Source organism: Symphalangus syndactylus, chromosome 9, assembly GCF_028878055.3.
Source record: "Symphalangus syndactylus isolate Jambi chromosome 9, NHGRI_mSymSyn1-v2.1_pri, whole genome shotgun sequence".
NCBI classification, from domain to species: Eukaryota; Metazoa; Chordata; class Mammalia; order Primates; family Hylobatidae; genus Symphalangus; species Symphalangus syndactylus.
In genome coordinates this window covers 72,432,716-72,454,414 of record NC_072431.2, presented here as the reverse complement: position 1 = coordinate 72,454,414, position 21,699 = coordinate 72,432,716, and the positions used below count along the sequence as shown (strand labels likewise).

The following is a 21,699-nucleotide window of genomic DNA, read 5'->3' as shown; positions in this document are numbered from 1 at the left end:
AGCAAGAGTCTGTCTCAAGAGAGAAAAAAAATGAGAATCTGGGCATTGTGGCATGCACCTGTGGTCCCAGCTACTTGGGAGGCTGAGGCTGGAGGGTTGCTTAAGTCCAGAAGTTCAAGGCTGCAATGAGCTATGATCGTGCCACTGCACCCCAGCCTGGGCAAAACTGTGAGACCCTGACCTTAAAAAAAAAAAAAAAGGCAAGGGAGGGAATCTTGTCACATTCCACAATATAGATGAATCTCTTGGACATTATACTAAATGAAATAAGCCCATCACAAAAAGACAAAGACTGTATGAGTCCACCTAGATGAAGTACTTAGAGTACTCAAATGTATAGAGCCAGAAAGTAGAATGATACTTGCCAAGGGCTGGGGCAAGGAGAAAAAAAGAGAGTTGGCTGTTTAATGGGTAGAGTGTTTTAGAGTTGCAAGATGAAAAATTCCTGGAGATCTGTGTCACAACAATGTGAATATACTTAACACTAGAAATGGTTAAGATGGTACATTTTATGTTATTATTATTTTTTTTCTTCCACTGTTAAAAATAAAACAAGCCTGGGCACGGTGGCACACGACTGTAATCTCAGCACTTTGGGAGGCCGAGGTGGGCGGATCACAAGGTTAGGAGACCGAGACCATCCTGGCTAACACGGTGAAACCCCATCTCTACTAAAAATACAAAAAAAATTAGCTGGGCTTGGTGGCTGGTGCCTGTAGTCCCAGCTACTTGGGAGGCTGAGGCAAGAGAATGGTGTGAACCTGGGAGGCGGAGCTTGCAGTGAGCCGAGATCGTGCCACTGCACTCCAGCCTGGATGACAGAGTGAGACTCCATTTGAAAATAAAAAAAAATAAAAAATAAATAAAAAATAAAAGAGTTCACTTTGGGAGGCCAAGGCAGCAGATCACCTGAGGTCAGGAGTTCGAGATGAGCCTGGCCAACATGGCAAAACTCGGTCTCTACTAAAAATACAACAAGCCGGGCATGTTGGTGTGTGCCTGTAGTCCCAGCTACTTGGGAGGCTGAGACAGGAGAATCGCTTGAACCTGGGAGGCGGAGGTTACAGTAAGCTGAGATCACACCAATGCACTCCAGCCTGGGTGACAGAGTGAGAGTCCAGCTCAAAATAAAAAAAATATAAAAAAATAAAGAGTTAGTGGGCTTGGAAACTAAGGCAGCAGCAGTGGGGAAGGTGATGGGAGGCAGATGTGGGAGGCTGCAGAGGCAGAAAGCAAGGGTGTTTTGTGGCACACAGGCCTGCACACTCACTCAGACATTGCACTTGGCCTCTTGCTGGCCTCACTTGCTCCCCATCCCTTGTTCCTGCCATGTGGCTGCCACACAGCGTCATGAAGCTCTGATCACTTGTCCCGGTGAATAGTGTCTTAAACGCTCTGTCCTGGGCGGTCAGCCAAGGGGCTGGACTCCTCTCACCCGAGTCCACTCGGTGTGGTGTCTGCTGCCACATGTCGAGCCACCCTGTTCATTAATCACACCTTCTGAAAAGTCTCTTAATTACATTATGTTCACAATTCATAAAACATAATTAAAATATGTAAATCCATTATATTAATTTTTTTTCTGAGACAGAGTCTCATTCTGTCACCCAGGCTGGAGTGCAGTGGCTCACTGCAATCTTCACCTCCTGGGTTCAAGTGATTCCCCTGCCTCACCCTCCTGAGTAGCTGGGACTACAGGCCACCACGCCTGGCCAACTTCTTTTGTACTTTAGTAGAAACAGGGTTTCACCATGTTGGCCAGGATAGTCTTGATCTCCTGACCTCGTGATCCACCCGCCTTTGCCTCCCAAAGTGCTGAGATTACAGGCATGAGCCACTGCGCCCAGCCAGCTATTTGGTTTTCTGTTTCTGCATTAATTCACTTAGGATAATAGCTTCCAGCTGCATTCATATTGCTGCAAAAAACAAGCAAACAAACAAAAAACCAAACATGATTTCATTCTTTTTATGGCTATGTAGTATTCTATGGTGTATATGTACCACATTTTCTTTATCCAACCCACTACTGATGGGCACCTGGGTTGATTCCATGTCTTTGTTATTGTGAACACTGCTGTGATAAGCATATGAGTGGAAGTGTCCTTAACATTCTAATTGTCCCCTTGGGCCTAAGTTTTCTATCCTATCAAATAAAGTAATCATACTGAGTTTATAAGAATCCTCCACGAACTGGCATTTACTTGCTTTTTTGTCTGTAGACATATCAAAAAGGGGGTAATGCAATGAAGACACAGAAGAGGGGATGAGCCCACCTCCTTCTGGGTATTGGGAAGACTTTATGGAAGCTGTAGCACTGTAGACAGGGGCTAATGAAGGATTTTAGCAGAAAACCAAGACAAAGATGAATGTTTCTGCATGAAGAGAGGTGACCTGACATCTAGATTCCTATCCAGATATGCAAGTCCATGATTCTGGGTTTCTATGGATACTTTGGAAGCAAGTAAACCAAAATCCTTAAACCAATGCTCCCAGAACTGACTGTGGCTAAGAAGTCAGTGGGTGACAATTACATCATTTCTATCACTCAACATCTCCAGCCTCAGTCACACCTGAGTCCCACGCTCAGCATTGAGAGGGAAAGGCAGGTTGCTTCTTAAGCATCAATGAGTTTAACTTGCAGTACAGGGACCTGGAATCTGAAAAGCCTCCTGACTATGGAATTTAGTTCACTTGACATTTGGTAAGTGTTTAACAAATTACTATGATATAATAATTACTTGCCTGTAGAATTTCACTTTCTGGAAACTTATAAAAATGAGTGTTCACCTGTGTAAAATGGGGTAGGAGGAGTCATCCTGTCTGCAGGCTGGGCAGTGGATCTTTTATACTCCAGAGCAGGGTTCTTAAAATGTAATCCCTGAGCCAGCAGTCTTGTCACCTGGGAAAATGCAAATTCTCGGCTCCAGCCTAGACCTACTGAGTCAGGCTCTCTGAAGCTGAGGCCCAGCCATCTGTCTTAACAAGCCCTCCGAGTGACTCTGATGCTTGCTCAGGTTTGGGATTCACTGCTCTAGAGTTCTCTTTACTATGTACATTGGTGAATTATACTTGATGCACTCAGAAATGAAAGGGAGAGAGGGAGGGAAAGAGTGAAATGGAGAGATGAGGTGGAGAAGGAGAACTGCAACCACCTTTGCAAAACTATGACTGAGACAGTGGAAGAGATCTAACTTAACCGACTCCATCTTGCTTCTAACCTCCAAGCTGTCCTTGTCCATTTCTCGGTGTAGGCTGAACTAACTTTGGGAGAAACTTAGCTTATAGTTTAAAACAAAGATGACAACAATCCTTTCCCAAAGCAGACCTCCTTGCCTGGGGAGTAGAATGCCTTTGTAGGACTAACATTAGCCACAAAATTAGAAATTATGGTTTAGGAGTCATGCAGCTGGAAGCTACAAGATTCTGACCCTCCCTAAACTGCTCCTAAGACCACTGATTGAGATATATTTTGCAGACCCTTTACTTGATGGATCAGCTGGCACCACCCAGATCGATTAACTGGCTCACCTGATTTGTGGCCCCCAGGAACTGACTCAACACAAAAAGACAGCTTTGACTCCCTTTGATTTCACCCCTGACCAATCAGCACTCCTGGCTCACTGGCTTCCCCCATCCGCTAATAGTCCTTAAAAACTCTAATCCCCGGAGTTTTTGGGGAGACTGATTTGAGTAATAACAAAACTCTGGTCTCCTGCACAGCCGACTCTGCATGAATTACTCTTTCTCCTTTGCAATTCCTGTCTTTATAAATCAGCTCTGTCTAGGCAGCAAGGCAAGGTGAACCCATTGGATAGTTACAGAACCTCCTTTCATAAGGGGTTATGGGTTATTTTGTTGAGGGGCATGAAATGATTAATTACTCTTTAAATGTTGTAAGAGATGGGAAATATAGGTAATTCTGTTGAGGAGCATTAAATGATTACCAAGATGAAAATGCATGGGTATTTAGGAGAATGAATGGAAGTTGGGAACGGAGATTGACTTATAAATGGTTCTTTTAGGAAGCTGAATGAACCAGGGAGACAGGCATTATTTTGTAAAATGATTAGGCCCGGTCTGGCTACATTCTTCCTTTCCTTTCCTGAAATAGATAATGAGATAGTAGAGAAGAGAAGGATAAAGCAGTTGTCCTTCTTGGTGGGCCCATCTGATCTTTATGAGGATAAGGGAAATGTCTTTTCCAAGGCCTGTAGATTTCGAAGCGTTTTTAAAAATATTCATTATACCAGGTAGCCATATTTGGGGGTGAAATTTTCTATGCTCCATCAATTCGATCTTTGTCAATTAAATATTTGAAAAGAAAAATTTTTAAGAGATTCTATCACAACAGGTCTTTGCGGGTCTTGCCTCAGAAGCTGAGCCTGTTTCTTTGCAAACCCCTTACTGGCTTTGCCCACAGCTGTGGTTCATGCTCTTGTTTCTACTGTATTTTGTTTCTTTGCTCCCAATGCAGTGAACCTGCCTCCCTGTCCAGTGACACCACCTTCATTGAGGTCACCATCATTCTCTCACCTGGATTATTTCTAAAACCCTCTAACAGTTTTCCACTCCAACTCAGCCTCTCTGTGTTTCTGCCAGTGATCTTTCCACATGCAAATGTGATGGTGTCATTGCCTGCTTAAAGCCCTGCAGAGCTTCCCACTCTTCCCACGATTGAGCCCAAGCTCCTCACTGGCTGTGCAAAGACCTCCTGGCTCTGCTTGCTCTGGGAACATGTCTCTCCAAGTCTTGTGCTCCATCCACTGTGAGTCATTAGCATTTCTACAAATGCACTGTAATTTCTTCAGCCTCTGGATCTTGTGTATTCCACCCTCCTATCTTCAGCCAGATCAAAGTGCCATGATGGGGGGAAATGCGTTCTAAGCAAACTCATGTTTATTCTCCAGCTCCCAAATCTGCATGTAGACATGAGACTAACTTATTTATTTACTGTGTTAAGAGACAGGATCTCACTATATTGTCCAGGGTGGACTCAAACTCCCAGGCTCAAGTGATCCTCCTGCCTCAGCCTCTCAAGAAGTTGGAACCACAGGTTCATGACACCATGCCCTGCTAATCAACTTATTTATCTGAGCAATGAAATATGTAAAACAACTGCCTCTACCTTATGACTGCATATGAATTTCAGATGCATGTGACTATCCAAGTCCACACAGGCCACAAACACATGGCAACAGCTAGTTATCCAAGGGTAAAGTTCACTACCGGGAAACTGTTCACTAACAACATGGAAACCACAGTTACAGTTGAAATAAATGCTAACGTTGAGTCCCAAGTTGTGGCACTCTAGAACAGTTAACTTGGAATATATTTTATTCATTACCCAAGTTTAGCTTCATTTACCTTTTTTTTTTTTTTCCTGTTTTTACCTTTAAATTTAGCTCAACCTTACTGAAACTGCCTTTGCAAAAATTGTATCAGTTAGAAAATTATGGTAGTGAAGGAGATCTGGCCTGGCCAACCCTCACCTTGCCTTTGGCCTTCAGCCTGCTCTTAATCATTAAGATTTAGGCCAAGCTAACTTTGGGAGACATTGAGTTTATAGTTTAAATGATAATAGCCCTTGCCCAAAGGGCCTTCATAAAGCCAGTGAGAGACCACCAGGCTAGGAAGATGAGTGGAGCCTGATTTCTGCTAAGGTGTAGACATAAATGATTGCCAGCCATTATTCCAGAGGTCACAAGATATGCAACCACCCCAATTACTCCTGCAGATAACATCACTATTGCAGAACCTAAGATGGGCCTTTTGAAATATCTTCTCAGGTTTTTTACATTTCTGACTACAGATGGCTCCACCTGGACTCACCAACCCCAACCACTCCAGTGTCCCCTCCCATAAGTGACTCTGTGTGCAGGAAGACCATTTTCTACAGCCCTATAATGATGCCTCCAACCAATCAACAGCAAGCACCCATTGCCTAGCCACCCCCACCCCTTCCCCCAAACTACCTTTGGAAAACCCTAGCCCCCAAATGCTCAGAGAGATGGATCTGAGTAATAACTCAATTTTCCACATAGAGTAGCCTGCCTTGCATCAATTAAACTCTTTCTTTATCGCAAGGCTGTTGTTGGAGGCGTTTGAACCAGAGCAACTCCATCTTGAATAGAACCTGGGTAACATGAGGCTGAGACCTACTGGGCTGCATTCCTAGATGATTAAGGCATTCTAAGTCACAGGAAGAGATAGGAGGTCGGCACAAGATACAGGTCATAAAGACCTTGCTGATAAAACAGATTGCAGTAAACAAGCCGGCCAAAACCCACCAAAACCAAGATGGCCACAAGAGTGACCTCTGGGTGTCTTCACTGCTACACTCCCACCAGTGCCATGACAGCTTACAAATGCCATGGCAACATCAGGAAGTTACCCATATGATCTAAAAGGGGAGGCATGAATAATCCACCCCTTGTTTAGCATATGATCAAGAAATAACCATAAAAATGGGTAACCAGCAGCCCTCCTGTCTGCTCTCTCTATGGAATAGCCATTCTTTTATTCCTTTACTTTCCTAATAAACTTGCTTTCACTTTATGGACTTGCCCTGAATTCTTTCTTGTGTGAGAACCAAGAATGCTCTCTTGGTGTCTGGATTGGTACCCCTTTGCTGTAACATTTTGGCTCAAGAACCACGCAGCCTCTTCCTAAACCCCATCTTCAAAGGCATCAGCTTAAAAAAAATGAGAGTAAGGTGTGTTTTCTTACATCTGATTTCCTAAAACCTAAATGGCAAGTCAGGAAACAGTGAGGATCTTAAGATGTCCTCGACCATTTGACCTGCAAAGGAGCCCAGAGAGGACTGACGAGGCGGTTGTGAGGCCCTTCCTGGGAAGTGAGAAGCAGCCACTCGCCAGCTTCTCTTTGGAGCCCCAGCTTCTCTTCAGATGGCAGGCAGCTCAGAGCTCACTCTCCATCTGTCTGTGTCCAGAGCTTTCCTGGGTCTTGTCACTGGGTCTCTGACTTTGCAAACTCATAGCCCTAGGCACGTAGGCCCAGGACATCAACCCTGGTGAAATGCATTCAGATATTGAGGGGAAGCATGTCTTAGCTTCAAGGAAACACGGGGAGTTCTTTATGCTCATGCTTGAAATGTTCACACAATTAAAATGCTTATGAAGAGATACATACAGCTTGCATTGAAACATTAGAGATGGTTTTACCCTGGTCCTTTTCTTTTTTCTTTTTTAAATTTACATATATTATTTATTTGTTTATTTTTATAGAGACAGGGTCTCCCTATGTTGCTCAGGCTGGTCTCGAACTCCTGGGCTCAAGGGATCCTCCTGCCTCAGCCTCCCAAAGTGTTAGGATTACAGGCGTGAGTCACCACACCTGGCCCTACCCTGGTTCTTTTCTTTTCTCTTCTCTTTTCTTTCTTTCTCTCTCTTTCTTGTCTTTCTTTCTTTCTTTCCTTTCTCTCTTTCTCTTTCTCGCTCTTTCTCTCCTTTCTTTCTTTCTCTCTATTTTTCTCTCTCTCCTTTCTCTCTCTTTCTTTCTTTTTCATTTTTTATAGGGTCTTTCTCTGTTGCCCAGGATGGAGTTCAGTGCTACAATCATAGCTCACTGCACCCTCAAACTCCTGGGCTCAAGTGATCCTCCCTCCTCAGCCTCCCAAGTAACAGGACTAAAAATGGGCATCACCATGCTGGGCAAATTTTTATTTCTTGTAGAGATGTGTTGGTTATGTTGCTCATGCTATCTCAAACTCCGGGCCTCAAGCCGTCCTCCCTCCTTGACTTCCCAAAGTGCTGGGATTATAGATGTGAGCCACCATGCCCAGCCATGGCTCTTCATTAAAAAAATAGAAGCCATGCAGATATGCCTCTCAGATCTCTTTCCAAGAATGAATTTGCCGTTCAACTACAAAGAGTACAGTTAGACATCAGCCTCCGGCTGCAACAGTTGAGCTGAGGCCACAGTCTTCCCAGACAGTGCCCAGTCAGTGACTGAGCTTGGAAAGGCACCAGGGCCTCGCCAGTGCCACTTAACATGGGACACCTCTCTGGGATGTCTCTCTGTACTAGAAGTCCCCATTCAGCTTGCTCAGATATTCTCATAGTACCACCACTATCTCAGACTCTTGCCACCCCATCTCCCTTCCTTCCCCTTCTCCTTTCACAGGTACCAGGCCTGTACAATGATCTCAGGGCATTCCCAGCCCTGACAAAGACTCTTTGCTTGGCCAAACTTCAATTAGGCCTTTGAATCTTCTGTTAGGCTTGTCTGTGCACTTTCTTATACAATCCAGTTTTAGCAAGAACCTTGCTAAGTCAGTTTAGCAAGAACCCCCCTGACATAGTTTGGATATTTGTCTCCTCCAAATCTCATGTTGAAATGTGATACCCAGTGTGGAAGATGGGGCCTAATGGCAGGTGTTTTGGTGATGGGGATTGGATCCCTGATGAACGTCTTGGTGCTGTCCCAGCAGTAATAAGCAAGTTCTCACTCTACCAGTTTATGTGAGTTCTGATTGTTAAAAAGAGCCTGACACCTCCCCCGCTCTCTCTTCCTTTCTCTCCCACCATGTAGTGCTAGGGTTGGTTCTCCTTCACCTTCTGCCATGAATGGAAACTTCCTGAGGCCTTCACCAGAAGCAGATGCTGGCACCATGCTTCTTGTGCACCCTGCAGTGAGCTATGATGATTGCACCACTGCATTCCAGCCTGGGAAACTCCAGCCTACAGAACTGTGAGCCACATAAACCTCTTTTCTTTATAAATTACCTAGCCTCAATATTCCTTTGTAGCAACACAAACAGACTTAGACACCTTCCATCCTTGATATCTGACAATCCCTGATATGTGACCAGGTTTCTCATCCTCCACCATCCCTCAGGTGTGTCTGATCTCCCTGGCCTGTCTTCAGCAAAAATCCTGTTAGACCAATTTAGCCAAAACTCCCCTTACCCCTGATGTTTTCTCTTAGTGAGTTTCCATTTACTAACTCACACCTTGCTCCGTGGCTATAAACGTCCACTTGTCCCTGCTGGATTTGGAATTGAGCCCAGTCTCTCTCTTCCACTGCAAGTCCCTTTTGCAGTGGTCTTCACTGCAGGGGACACCATGGTGCCAATTGTTCAGTATTGAATGAGAGCCAGGAAACAGGTGGGGGTCCAGCCCTATTGTGATGGTCGTGAATAGCCTTTCTTATTATGCTTTAACAAGTATCATTGAATAATTTTTCTTAACAGCCCATACCATAATGGTCTGAAGACTTCACTGCCCCCTTCTCCTATTACCTTTCACAGGTAAAGGTCTTGCATTTCTTTTTTTTTTTTTTTTTTTTTTTGAGACGAAGTCTCTCTGTGTCACCCTGGCTGGAGTGCTATGGTGTGATTTGGGCTCACTGCAACTTCCACCTCCCAGGTTCAAGCCATTCTCGTGACTCAGCCACCCAAGTAGCTGGGATTACAGATGTGTGCCACCACACCTGGCTAATTTTTGTATTTTTAGTAGAGATGGGGTTTCTCCATGTTGGCCAGGCTGGTCTCGAACTGCCAACTCGGGTCATCCACCCGCCTTGGCCTCCTAAAGTTCTGAGATTATAGGCATGAACCACCATGCCCAGCCCAAAGCTCTTGCATTTCTAACTACATCTTGGTATCTGCTTCCTGCAGTACTTGAACTGATACAGTACCATTCTACAGATTAGGATACTGAGATCCAGAGACTAAAGAACATGCCATAGGTTGCCATCTGAGATAATAAAGAACAGATAGAATTTATGTCTTGAGAGATGAATATGATGGTCTAATGCACAACACCTCCCTCCCTGCTAGAGGATGAATTTTTTAAGATTCCAGATAAGGACGGTGGATACTGGACATGGTGTAGTTTGGGCTGAAAAGACATGAAAACCAGAAATATTCAGGCCAGTGCCAGATATCCCCAAGCAGGCAGAAGGCCCAGTCTGTCACCCTGGGATGAGAGAGTCAGCACAGGTATTAGATCACTAGGACTCATCAATCAGGCAAGGAATGGTTTGAAAATCTTTATCCGTAGCAACAGTCTACAAATGAGAAGTAGGAAATAGCAAAATAAGAAAACAGGGCTAGCTGTATGTATGCTTCTAAGTGGGAATACTGGCCAGGGTCTTTCTCATCTCAGGCTGCTTTTGAGAGACATCCTGCCTGAGCCAGTTCCTAACCCATGACAAAACAAAGGCAAACCTGGCAGATGAGACCTAAGAAAAGCCAACTTCCCTCTACCTAAGTTCCTTCCAGGTAGAGGAGCAGGATTCAAAAGCACAATGTGGATTACCATTGCTGGACAGACATTTCTCGGTCATTTTCCAAATTGAAGGTACTCTCAGAGAAGTGTATCATTTATAGGCTCCTGGACCATGCAGAGCAGAAAACAGATAATAAGTAGAATAAGAAAAAAGAATAAAGCCAGTCTCTCCCACTGTATCTTCAATGTTTCCCAACCTTTCGGGATACGGTGTGCCCTTCTAATATGGTTTGGCTTTGTCCCAACCCAAACTTCCTCTTGCCTTCATCTGTGCCCTTGGGAGGCCATTGTAGGGACCAAAGCCTTCACTGTCTTCAGAGCCATCTGGAAGAACATTGCAACCTCCACCCCCTGCCCAACCTCCATCCCAGCTTAGGCAATGGGGCTGCCAGTATTACCCTTCCCTGCAGGACAGTGGAGAATGGTGGCTCCTGGCTTGTTCCCCTATCCCTTCCCCGTCCCAGGATACAGGGTCCCTCATGCTGACTCTACATCCAGAAACCAGGGCCACTCTGTCTGGCCAATCAACAGAAAGTGACACCCTGTGCAGAGCTTCACATTGCTACTTTGGGGACACTTCCTGGCTCTCCTCCAGGGCCAACAGCAACATCTGTACATAGCTGGGCTCCAGGACACCTTACCCACCCCTCTCTGAGATGCTGTTGGCATAGAGGCAGTGCTGGCATGAACCACCAAATGATAGAGGATCAGCCAGGTCCTCATTTGACGAGGGCCACCCTGATTGGGGAGCACTTGCACCAAGATCCCTCGGCCAGCCTGTACAGCTGTACCTATGACCCTGGCATCAGATGCCTGGCATCCAGTCCCATTAGCTGTGGTCCCAAGAATGACCCTGCATTTTAACAAGACTCAAAACCATTGCAGACGCTGGGCGAGGTGACTCATGCCTGTAATCCCAGAACTTTGGGAGGCTGAGGCGGGTGGATCATCCGAGGTCAGGAGTTCAAGACCAGCCTGGTTAACATGGTGAAGCCCTGCCTCTACTAAAAATACAAAAATTAGCCAGGCCTGGTGGCAGAGGCCTGTAATCCTAGCTACTCGGGAGGCTGAGGCAGGATAATTGCTTGAACCTGGGAGGCAGAGGTTGCAGTGAGCTGAGATCATGCCACTTCACTCCAGCCTGGGTGGCAGAGTGAGACTCTGTCTCAAAAACAATAATTCATAACATAACATAATTCCCACATGTTGTGGGAGGGGCCTAGCGTAAGGTAATTGAGTCATTGGGGCAGTTTCCCCCATACTGTTCTCAGTAGTGAGTAAGTCTCATGAGATCTGATAGTTTCATAAGGGGTTTCCCCTTTTGCTTGGGTGTCATTTTCTCTTACCTGCTGCCATGCAAGATGTGCCTTTTGCCTACCACCATGATTGTGAAGCCTCCCCAGCCACATGAAACTGTGAGTCCATTAAACTTATTTTTCTTTATAAATTACCCAGTCTCGGTTATGTCTTTATCAGCAGCATGAAAATGGACTAATACACCTTTCTATCATCAAATGAATCCAAAAGACCTTCTTCCCCAAAAAGTAGCAATTATGCTTTTCAATCCATTTTTGGAGGAAGTGAATAACAACTACTATAAAAAGGTACAATCAATGAGTCAATTCCTTAAAATAGAAATGTATGTTATTAATCTCAACATTTTCAAATATTAGAAAAGTAATAATACATAGATGTGTAAGATGTCTCACCTATTTGGTTCATAAGACAAGGCTTTTCTAAATGTGATCTTTACACACATGGTGTGAAGCCTGATCCTGACAATCCCCATTTTACAGAAGGGTTCTGACATCCCCAAATTTCAAAGTTCTTTTCACTCTGCTAGACTGGTGTGATGTTTTTAACTCTTTTCTGATCTCATGTGTAGAAAGAAATAAAATTTTAATTGCCTTAAATTATATTCTCTGAATTCCTTTTTCTTTTCTCTTTTTTTTTTTGAGACAGGGTCTTAACTCTGTCACCTAGGCTGGAGTGCAGTGGTGCCTCAAGGTATCTTCCTACCTTGGCCTCCTGAGTAGCTGGGACTACAGGTGCATGCACACCAGCACATCCAGCTAATTTTTTTGTTTTTTGTAGAGATGTGGTCCTATTATGTTGCCCAGGTGGTCTCAAACTCCTGGCCTCAATCAGTCCTCCTACTTTGACCTCCCAAAGTGCCAGGATTGCAGGTGAAAGACACCGTGCCTGACCAACATTGTCTAAATTCTAAATCAGAAAGCGGTCAATTTCCAAAGAGGAAAATATCTGAAAGCCTCCCCATCAACCTCTCCTACTACCCAAGCCTTGTTGGCCGCCTGCTGCTGACTGCTTTCCTTCATCTGTGTCTCCACGCAGCTCAGACTTCTGTGTAAGCCCCAGTGTGAGCTCCCAAAGGTTAGCAAGGGTGGCCTGTTTCTCTCCGTACCCTCAGTGTCTAGCACAGAATAAGAACTCAATACATGCTTCCTTACTGCGGAATAAATAAGTCTGAGGAATAAAGTCAGGAGAGACTTTCCATGGAAGGGGACAAATATGTGGAGTTTCAAGGGGACAAATATGCAGAGTAAATTTTAGACGTTAATTAAAGGAACCAAGGCAGAGTCTCCTGCATTTTGCTAAGACAGAAACCGGAGACCAAGCAAAAGAATCCAGTCCCTGGCTCTGTGAGTCGGTCAGTAATTGAAAGACGAGAACCCCATCTCATCATGATCAAAACCGCAGTGAATTTTGTTCTGCATACAACAGCAGCACTAATTTTTAAAACATGATTTGCAAACCCCCTGCAACACTAGGCTATGCCTACCAAATGCCAAGCAATAAATAACAAAATGGGGGAGAAACATCAAACAAATGGGTGTTTGAGCACCACAGAGAAAAAGTAATTAGATCCAGGTATCCATCTGTATGTTGAGACACTCCAACCCGTTCCGTGCTTTCATTCTGAGCAGAGAATACTGATTAACTGCCAGGTTCTCAAGCTCTTTAAAGTCTGTTTTTAAACTCAAAGATCTGACATTTTCAAACATAAATATGGGTTTTACACATCATGGCCTGGTGTGTTTGTCACGTACCAATTCCAGACACATCAGCAATCCCCCACAAAAGGCAAAAATGGAAGGGATGGCTTTCTAGCCAAATGATTCTGCATTCATGTGCTTGCCTTTGGACTGGATATACTCTTTACTAGAGGGTTTGGGGAAGGTGAAGCCACATGATCCCGTTTAAGAGGACACAGAGGCAGGGCTGCCACTTGGACCCTAAAAAACATGGCAGCTGGGTTCATTTCTCTTTACATTGTCTTCTTGTTCCCCTGGGAACTGAGTCCTAGGCCAGAGACTCTGGGCCCAGCAAGACAGAAGCTATACTTCTCTCAAGACGAATTGTCATGAAGAAAGATGTTCAGTTGTTAATGCCACAAACAGATTTTCATGGGTATTACAATTCAAAGATGTTAAGATTTCTTTTTTTCTCTTTCTCTCTCCTTCCTTCCTTCTCTCCCTCCCTCTTTTCCTTCCTTCCTTCCCTTTTTCCTTCCTTCCTTCCTTTCTTCCTTTCTTTTTTCAGATAGAGTCTTGCTTTGTCACCCAGGCTGCAGTGCAGTGGTGCGATCTTGGTTCCCTGCAACCTCTGCCTCCTAGGTTCAAGTGACTCTCCTGCCTCAGCCTCCCAAGTAGCTGGGACTACAGGCTTGCACCACCATGCCTGGCTAATTTTTGTATTTTTAGTAGAGATAGGGTTTCACCATGTTGGCCAGGCTGGTCTCAAACTCCTGACCTCAGGCGATCCACTCATCTGGGCCTCCCAAAGTGCTGGGATTGCAGGCATGAGTCACCATGCCCGGCCAATGTGCCATTAATTTTAATGGCAAAAACCACAATTCCTTTGCACCAACCTAATAGAATGTGTCTGCCTTGGAGCTGTTACTACCCCGACCATAGTAGATACAGCAGCACAGGGAGATTTTTCCAATGAGGAAGAGAATAGTGGGGCTTCTCCTGTAATTTCTCCAGCTCATGTCCAGGAGCATAGCATGTCCTCACTCCCAGGTACCATGTCTATTTGGTGTCTTCCTTTTGCAAATTCTGGCTATTGGCTAAAATCCATCCTTATGAAAAAAAAATATGTGACCCAGAATCTTTTCCCCAATCTTTGCCCCAAATTAGTGCAGAGGAGGGTCTGTAAAACAAGGCTAGGCCACGTGAGGTGTTGGTACAAGGAGATGGGGGTTCTGGTATTAGGGAGACGGCCTAGACAGTCAAATTCTTGTGGAAGAACAAGGATGAGCTTGTCTGCCAGTGTGGGATGACCCTGGTGGGTCACAATGGACTCAGAGCTGCTGATGTTTAACTGAAATAAACAGAGATGGAGGCCAAATAAAACAAAGGGGGCTTTCTCCAAGAAGTGCCAACCTTCTCTAAAACACTGCCCCAGTGATCCCACAAAGACATTTATGTAGGAGGACAGGAAACAGATCCTCATGATAATCAGTAAGAAGAAACCCAAAGCCCTCACTTACCGGAGGAAATGGCTTCCAATGCTGGTTCCTTAAAGAATGAACAAGAACATCCTTGAATCCTGTGACCAGCTATCTATGGGCACACTTTGGAGGGCATGATGAGAAAAAGAACTCTTATGAGCCTCACGCCCTAGCTGGAGATAAGAGAAATGCACTCCCCAGAAAAGTGAATTTACAATTGCAGGCACATTCTGTTACAGGCCAAATAATTGTGAGCTTCTTTTTTTTTTTTTTTTTTTTTTTTTGAGACAGAGTCTCCTGTTGCCCAGGCTGGAATGCAGCGGTGCAATCTCAGCTCACTGCAATCTCTGCCTCCTGGGTTCAAGCGATTCTCCTGCCTCAGCCTCCCAAGTAGCTGGGATTACAGGCACCTGCCACTACACTGGGCTTTTTTTTTTTTTTTTTTCAGTAGAGACACGGTTTCACCATGTTGGCCAGGCTGGTCTTGAACTCCTGACCTCAAGTGATCCACTCACCTCAGCCTCCCAAGCTTTTTTTGTTTTTGTTTTTATTTTTGAGACAGAGTCTTGCTTTGTCACCCAGGCCAGAGTACAGTGGCATGATCACAACTCACTGCAGGCTTGAACTCCTGGGCTTAAGCCGTCTTTCTGCCTTAGACTCCCAGGTAGCCAGGACTACAGGCATGTCCCATCACGCCCGGCTAATTTTTAAATATTTTTGTTAGAGATGTGGGGTCTCACGAAGTTGCGCATGCGGGAGTGCAATGGTACAATCAGAGCTCACTGAGGCCTTAAACTCCTAGGCTCAAGCCATCTTCCTACCTCAGCCTCCCAAGTAGCTGGGACCACAGGCATGTGCCGTCAAGCTGGGCTAATTTTTAAATATTTTTGGTAGAAATGATGATCTTACTATGTTGCCTATGCTGGAGTGCAATGGTATAATCATAGTTCATTGCAGCCTTGAACTCCTGGGCTGAAGCAATCCTGCCTCAGCCTCCCAATGTGAGATGCTTTTTAAAAAGCCAGAGGAGTTTGGACCTTCTGAAGGGTGACAGTCACCTTTCTCCAAGAGGAGGAGTGAGGAGCAAATAAGGGAATATCTTTGCAGTGCTCAGCACAGTGTCTGGGTATAGTAAGTGCTCAAAAGTCTTGCTATTATTATTCCAAAGAAGGTATTCTCATCTTTCTAGTGGTTTTCCAAATGTGTTTCTGGTGGTTTTAACAGAGAAACTTTTTTTTCTTAAAGAAACCTCATATGGTAAAAGAGGCAGGTCTGGTGGATTTGAGGGTTCAAAGCCCAGAATCCTTTTTTCTTAGGCCTCTCCCTCATCTGTGCTAAAAGAAAAACTTTGGCCAAATTAAATGCAACAGAGTTTAGTTGAGCAAAGAACGATTCATGAATCAGGCAGCATCCCAAGCTGGAATAGGCTGAGAGAGGCTCCAATGCAGCCACGTGGTGGGAGATTTTGGACAGAAAAGGGAAAGTGATGTACAGAAAACAGAAGTGAGGTACAGAAACAGCTGGATTGGTTACAGCTTGGTGTTTGCCTTTTTTAAACACTGTTTGAACCATTGGCTGCATTTGATTGGCCAAAACTCATTGATTGGCCCAAGAGTAAGTTACAGTCTGTTTACACCTCCGTTTAGGTGATAACTCACTATGTACAGAGAAACCTTTAGGCCAAACTTATATAATATGTAAGGAAACAGCTTTAGGCTAAACTTGACTTAATGTCTGCAAACCAAAAACAATATTCTAAGCACCCCCTAGCTGACTAAACAGACCCCTTCTGGGCCAAGGGGACTGCAGAGAAACCTGAAAAGCTGAACTCCCAGCCATGAGGGGGAGATTGGACACAAATCATTATTCCCCCTCCCTTTGGAGTTCAGATACAACTGTCCAGCATTAATGTTAAAATAGAGATCATAAGACTGATAAAATGGACTCTTTGTAGCAATAAGATGTCAAATTCCAACCTGATTCTGGTATAGCATTGCATGTCAGATAGCAGAACCTGAAGGAAATAAAACTATTTTACCCCAACATATATTTCTTTGACATATTTTGAAATAGTCATGCAAAGCTGTCTTTGGTTGGGGAAATTTGCAGTAAAAGCTGTCCTCTTGCACTGAGTTGGTTCCTGGGTGGGAGCCACAGGACTGGTTGGTGAGTCCAGGTGGAACCATCAGTCATCAGAAGTGCAAAACCTGAAAAGTCATCTAAAAAGGCCAATCTTAGTTTCTGCAATAGTGATGTTATCTGCAGGAATAATTGGAGAAGTTGCAGTATCTTGTGATCTCTGGAATAATGGCTGGTAATCATCTAACTGTACTTACAGCTTAGAGAATTTAGGCCCTTTTCGTCCTCCTAACTTAGTGGCCTTTCATTAGTTTTACAAGTACAGTTTAATTTTGGGGAAGTGCTATTTTATAAACTATAAACTAAATTTACCCCAAAGTTAGCTTGGCCCATGCCCAGGAATGAGCAAAGATGGCCAACCTGTGAGACTAGAAGCAAGATGAAGTCAACCATGTCGGGTTTTGCTTATTGTCATAATTTTGCAAAGATGGTTTCATACCTTCACATCCTCAGCATACTCCTTGTGTCTCCCTCATGCTGCCCCCAGTTCCCACCCACTCTATCATTAGTCTGCTCTTGTCCCCCAGTATCTTCCTCTACCCCTCAAAGTGCTGGGTTCCTCATTCTATCCTCCAGCCTCCATCCTCTCCATTTACCCTGCCCCAGCCTGTGATACTGTGATATAATAAAAAATAGATATTTGGTCTTTGTCTCTGGTTCTTGGCACGGATCTTCTAAAACCTTTAGAATTTGCTGAATGATGAGAGTGGCAGGAGCATTTTTTGTTATTCTTAGCAAGCCCTTTAATCACATCTGAGTTTATGCTAATGAGGGGACTGTCAGATGATGGGAAGTGGTTTTCAGAGAAACCACCTATGTGATTAGAAGATTGGAACTTTTAGTCCCACTCTCCCATGTTCCCCCAAATCATCAATAACTTGCTATTGGAAGTGGAGAGTGGCTGGAGATTGAGTTCAATCACCAATGGCCAATTACTTCAGCAATCATGCCCACAAAATGAAGCTGTTACAGGACCACCAGGTTTGTATGCCCACTGCACAGTAACAGACCAATACACTGAGACAGAAGGGTTTGCAGCAGAGAAAGAGTTTAATGATCACAGGGAAGCCAAATGAGGAAATGGGAGGAACCCTCAAATCCATCTCTCCAAGGAGTTCTGGGCTGTGAATTATAAGGAAACCATGGCAGGCAAGGGGCTGGAAAATTGGGGTCATTTGTTGGTTGAGGAAAGGGGGATGAAATCATCAGGAAGTGGAAACTGCATTCTTTGGTGAGTCAGCTCCTTGTGGGATCCTTCAGACCAGCTGATGTCAGTAGTTTCATTGGTACGCAAGACCTGAAAGAGTATCTCAAAGGGAAAATGTAGTGCTTCGCAATGCTTAAGTTGTTATCTACAGAGCAGTTAACAGGAGCTATAATCCTGTGACAGTGTCTGTGTGATTCTGGGGCAAGAGTCACCAAGCAACTATGAGGAAGCAGGTCATCATTAGGCGACCTAATGATGAATGCCAAAGGTGCTACAAGCTCGGTTTATTTTCACTTATACCCCTGTCTTCTTTCCTGATTAATGTTATAAAGTGTATAGGGATGGTTTCAGAACTTCCATAAAAAACCCCAATAAACAGAATTCCGAGGGCTTCTGGATTGGTGAACTCACTGTGGTGCTGGGAGGGTGGTGTGCCCAGAGAGGGTATGGAAGCTCTGCAAACCTTCCCCGTACCTTGCTCTATGCACCTCTGCATCTGCCTGTTTATTGATAACCTTTATAATGAATCATGAAATGTAAATAATTTCCCAAGGTTTGTGAGCCTTTATAGCAAAGTATCAAAACTAAAGAGAGGGCTGTAGGAGCCCCGATTTGTAGCCAGATCAGACAGGAGATCCAGTACTTACCATTGGCATCTGAAGTAGAAGTAATCTTGTGGGACTGAGCCCTTAACCTATGGGATCTGCGCTAACTAAAGGTAGTCTGTGTCAGAATTAAATTAACTACAGGATACCAGTTGTTGTCTGGAGAGTTGAAAGCTTAGTTGGAATGGGAGGGAAAATCTACACATTTGTCAGATGTATGTGCAGAGGCTGGGCGTGATGGTTCATGCCTGTAATCTCAGCACTTTTGGAGGTCGAGGCGGGCAGATCACCTGAGGCCCTGCGGCCAGGAGTTCGAGACCAGCCTGCCCAACATAATGAAACCACATCTCTACTAAGAATAAAAAAATTAGCCAGCCATGCTGGAGCATGCTTGTAATCCCAGCTACTCAAGAAGCTGAGGTAGGAGAATCACTTGAATCTGGGAGGTGGAGGTTGCAGGAAGCCGAGATCATGCCACTAAACTCCGGCCTGGGCAACACAGTGAGACTTATCTCAAAAACAAACAAAAAAATCTGTGCAGAGAAAAAGGTTTCTTTGGAAGCTTTGTCTCTGCTTACTCTCTGCTTTCTGCTCTTTAGTGACTTCCTTACTAGATCAGCAGCCAGGCTGTGTTCTCAGGTGACCTTTTTCTCTCCCTTCCTTCATCAGAGGGTCCCCTCTCTGATCCTGGCTCACTAAGCTTCAACCATGGGGAGGGGGAAAGAAGACAAGAAGAATAGTTCTTAAAATCTTATTCTGAAGGCAAAATGAATGCTGACTACCTAAAATGTTACTGAAATTTTCTAAAGCTTAAGCAAGAAGAAAAAAAACTTCACCAAACGTGGTGACTCATACCTGTAATCCTGGTACTTTGGGAGGCTGAGGAGAGCGGATCGCCTGAGGTCAGGAGTTTGAGACCAGCCTGGCCAACATGGCGAAGCCCTGTCTCTACTAAAAAATACAAAAATTAGTCGGGTGTGGTGGCTGGTGCCTGTAATCCCAGCTACTCAGGAGGCTGAGGTGGAGAATCACTTCAACCCGGGAGGCGAAGGTTGCAGTGAGCTGAGATCACACCACTGTACTCCATCCCAGGAAGCAGAGCAAGACTCCATCTAAAAAAAAAAAATCTTTATATCTAAGGAATGTGAGCCCCTTTAAATTATCAAGCCTAGAGCCACATTTAAAATTTAACAGCAGCCGGGCCCAGTGGCTCATGCCTGTAATCCCAGCACTTTGGGAGGTTGAGGTGGGTGGATCGTGACGTCAGGAGTTTGAGACCAGCCTGGCCAATATAGTTGAAACCCTGTCTCTAATAAAAATACAAAAAAAATTAGCTGGGCATTGTGGTGGGCACCTGTAATCCCAGCTACCTGGGAGGCTGAGGCAGGAGAATTACTTGGACCCGGGAGGTGGGGGTTGCAGTGAGCTGAGATCGCACCACTGCACTCCAGCCCAGGTGACAGTGCGAGACTCTGTCTCCAAATAAATAAATAAATATATATATATAACAGCAATCACTGTCACATTACACTCCCCCTTGAGCCAAATAATTACTTCTTAAAGCCACTTGCTCTGTGGTCTCTAACTTATCCCTAATAGCCACACAATGTCATAAACTGGACACCATAAAACTTACCCTATAGTTCAGGCCGGGCGCGGTGGCTCACGCTTGTAATCCCAGCACTTTGGGAGGCCGAGGCGGGCGGATCACGAGGTCAGGAGATCGAGACCACGGTGAAACCCCGTCTCTACTAAAAATACAAAAAAATTAGCCACGCATGGTGGCAGGCACCTGTAGTCCCAGCTACTCGGAGAGGCTGAGGCAGGAGAATGGCGTGAACCCGGGAGGCGGAGCTTGCAGTGAGCCGAGATTGCGCCACTGCACTCCAGCCTGGGCGACAGAGCGAGACTGTCTCAAAAAAAAAAAAAAAAAACTTACCCTATAGTTCAACAATATATAGCCCATCAAGAATAAATGTTATTTCTGTAAATCAATGAGGATTCCTGTTAAACAGCTTCTGTAATCACTTCCTCTTCTGAACTGTCCTTTTATCTCTAAAGACTTGAGTCTCTTTTGTTCACTGGAACACTCCTCTAGGCAAATTGGAAGTGTGTCCCAGGCTGCAGTCCTTAACCTTGGCCCAAATAAACTCTCTATATTCGTTTTCCATTAGCATCTTCCTGTAAGTGGATATAATGTTAAAAAACATTTTATCCAACAGTTTAAAATAAATACTTTTTTTTTTTGTAAATTTAGTAAATACTTTGAATTTGTTATTTGGCAAATTGACCATATAGTGACTCACCTGACAGCAAACTGATTTATGGAAAACTGACCTAGAACTGGAACTCAGACCCCAGATTTCTATTCCAATTTACCTTCTTTGAAGTAATATTTCTCAGTATTTCATAGTAAACCAAGTATGTCTTTCACAGGAAGGTTACATTTGGTTTCTCTTCTCTCTTTACTTTTGGCAACGTTTTTATCCGAAAAATTTTGAAGAAAATTTTCACTCTCCCAATTTTTTTTGCAAACTTGCTTTCTTTTTAAAAATGCAGTGTATTTAAGACGTTAATGGCCTCATTTTTATTTGCTTATATTCTTGTTAACAATGAAATCTACTTAATGTGAGTTGAAACTAAAAGCCTGTCAGGGTAATTCACAAACATTTAAAAACTCTGTAGCAATTCTAGGAGGATTCCCTGTGAATGTTCTTAAGGACTTTCAATGGATATATTAAGTAGGCCTTGGTATTAACAGAAACAGCAAACAAATTACAATTGGACTTTCGATAACAATTGAGAGAAATGAATATTCATACACTTCAGCATGAAATTGAATCTAGTTGTCTGGGTGCCTCTTGCACATTCAAAGAGAGCATTTTTATTGAAGAACCATCATGCTAAGCATCACTTGAGACTAGTATGGAGTCACCTGACTTCAGCACATTTCTTTCAGAAACGCACAAGAAGATAACATCAATCAAATTTAAAATAATGCAGCAGGGCATGGTGGCTCCTGCC

At 44.3% G+C, this 21,699-nt stretch overlaps 1 long non-coding RNA gene across 1 annotated transcript; it reads right to left on the bottom strand.

Moving 5' to 3' along the window:
- Positions 1 to 17,894: 17,894 nt before the first annotated feature.
- On the bottom strand, positions 17,895 to 20,596 carry LOC129489881 (uncharacterized). Its single transcript, XR_008660106.2, has 2 exons — positions 20,312 to 20,596; positions 17,895 to 18,160 (listed from the first exon to the last, which is right to left on the bottom strand). It is a non-coding gene; the product is annotated as an uncharacterized lncRNA (long non-coding RNA).
- Positions 20,597 to 21,699: the final 1,103 nt, after the last annotated feature.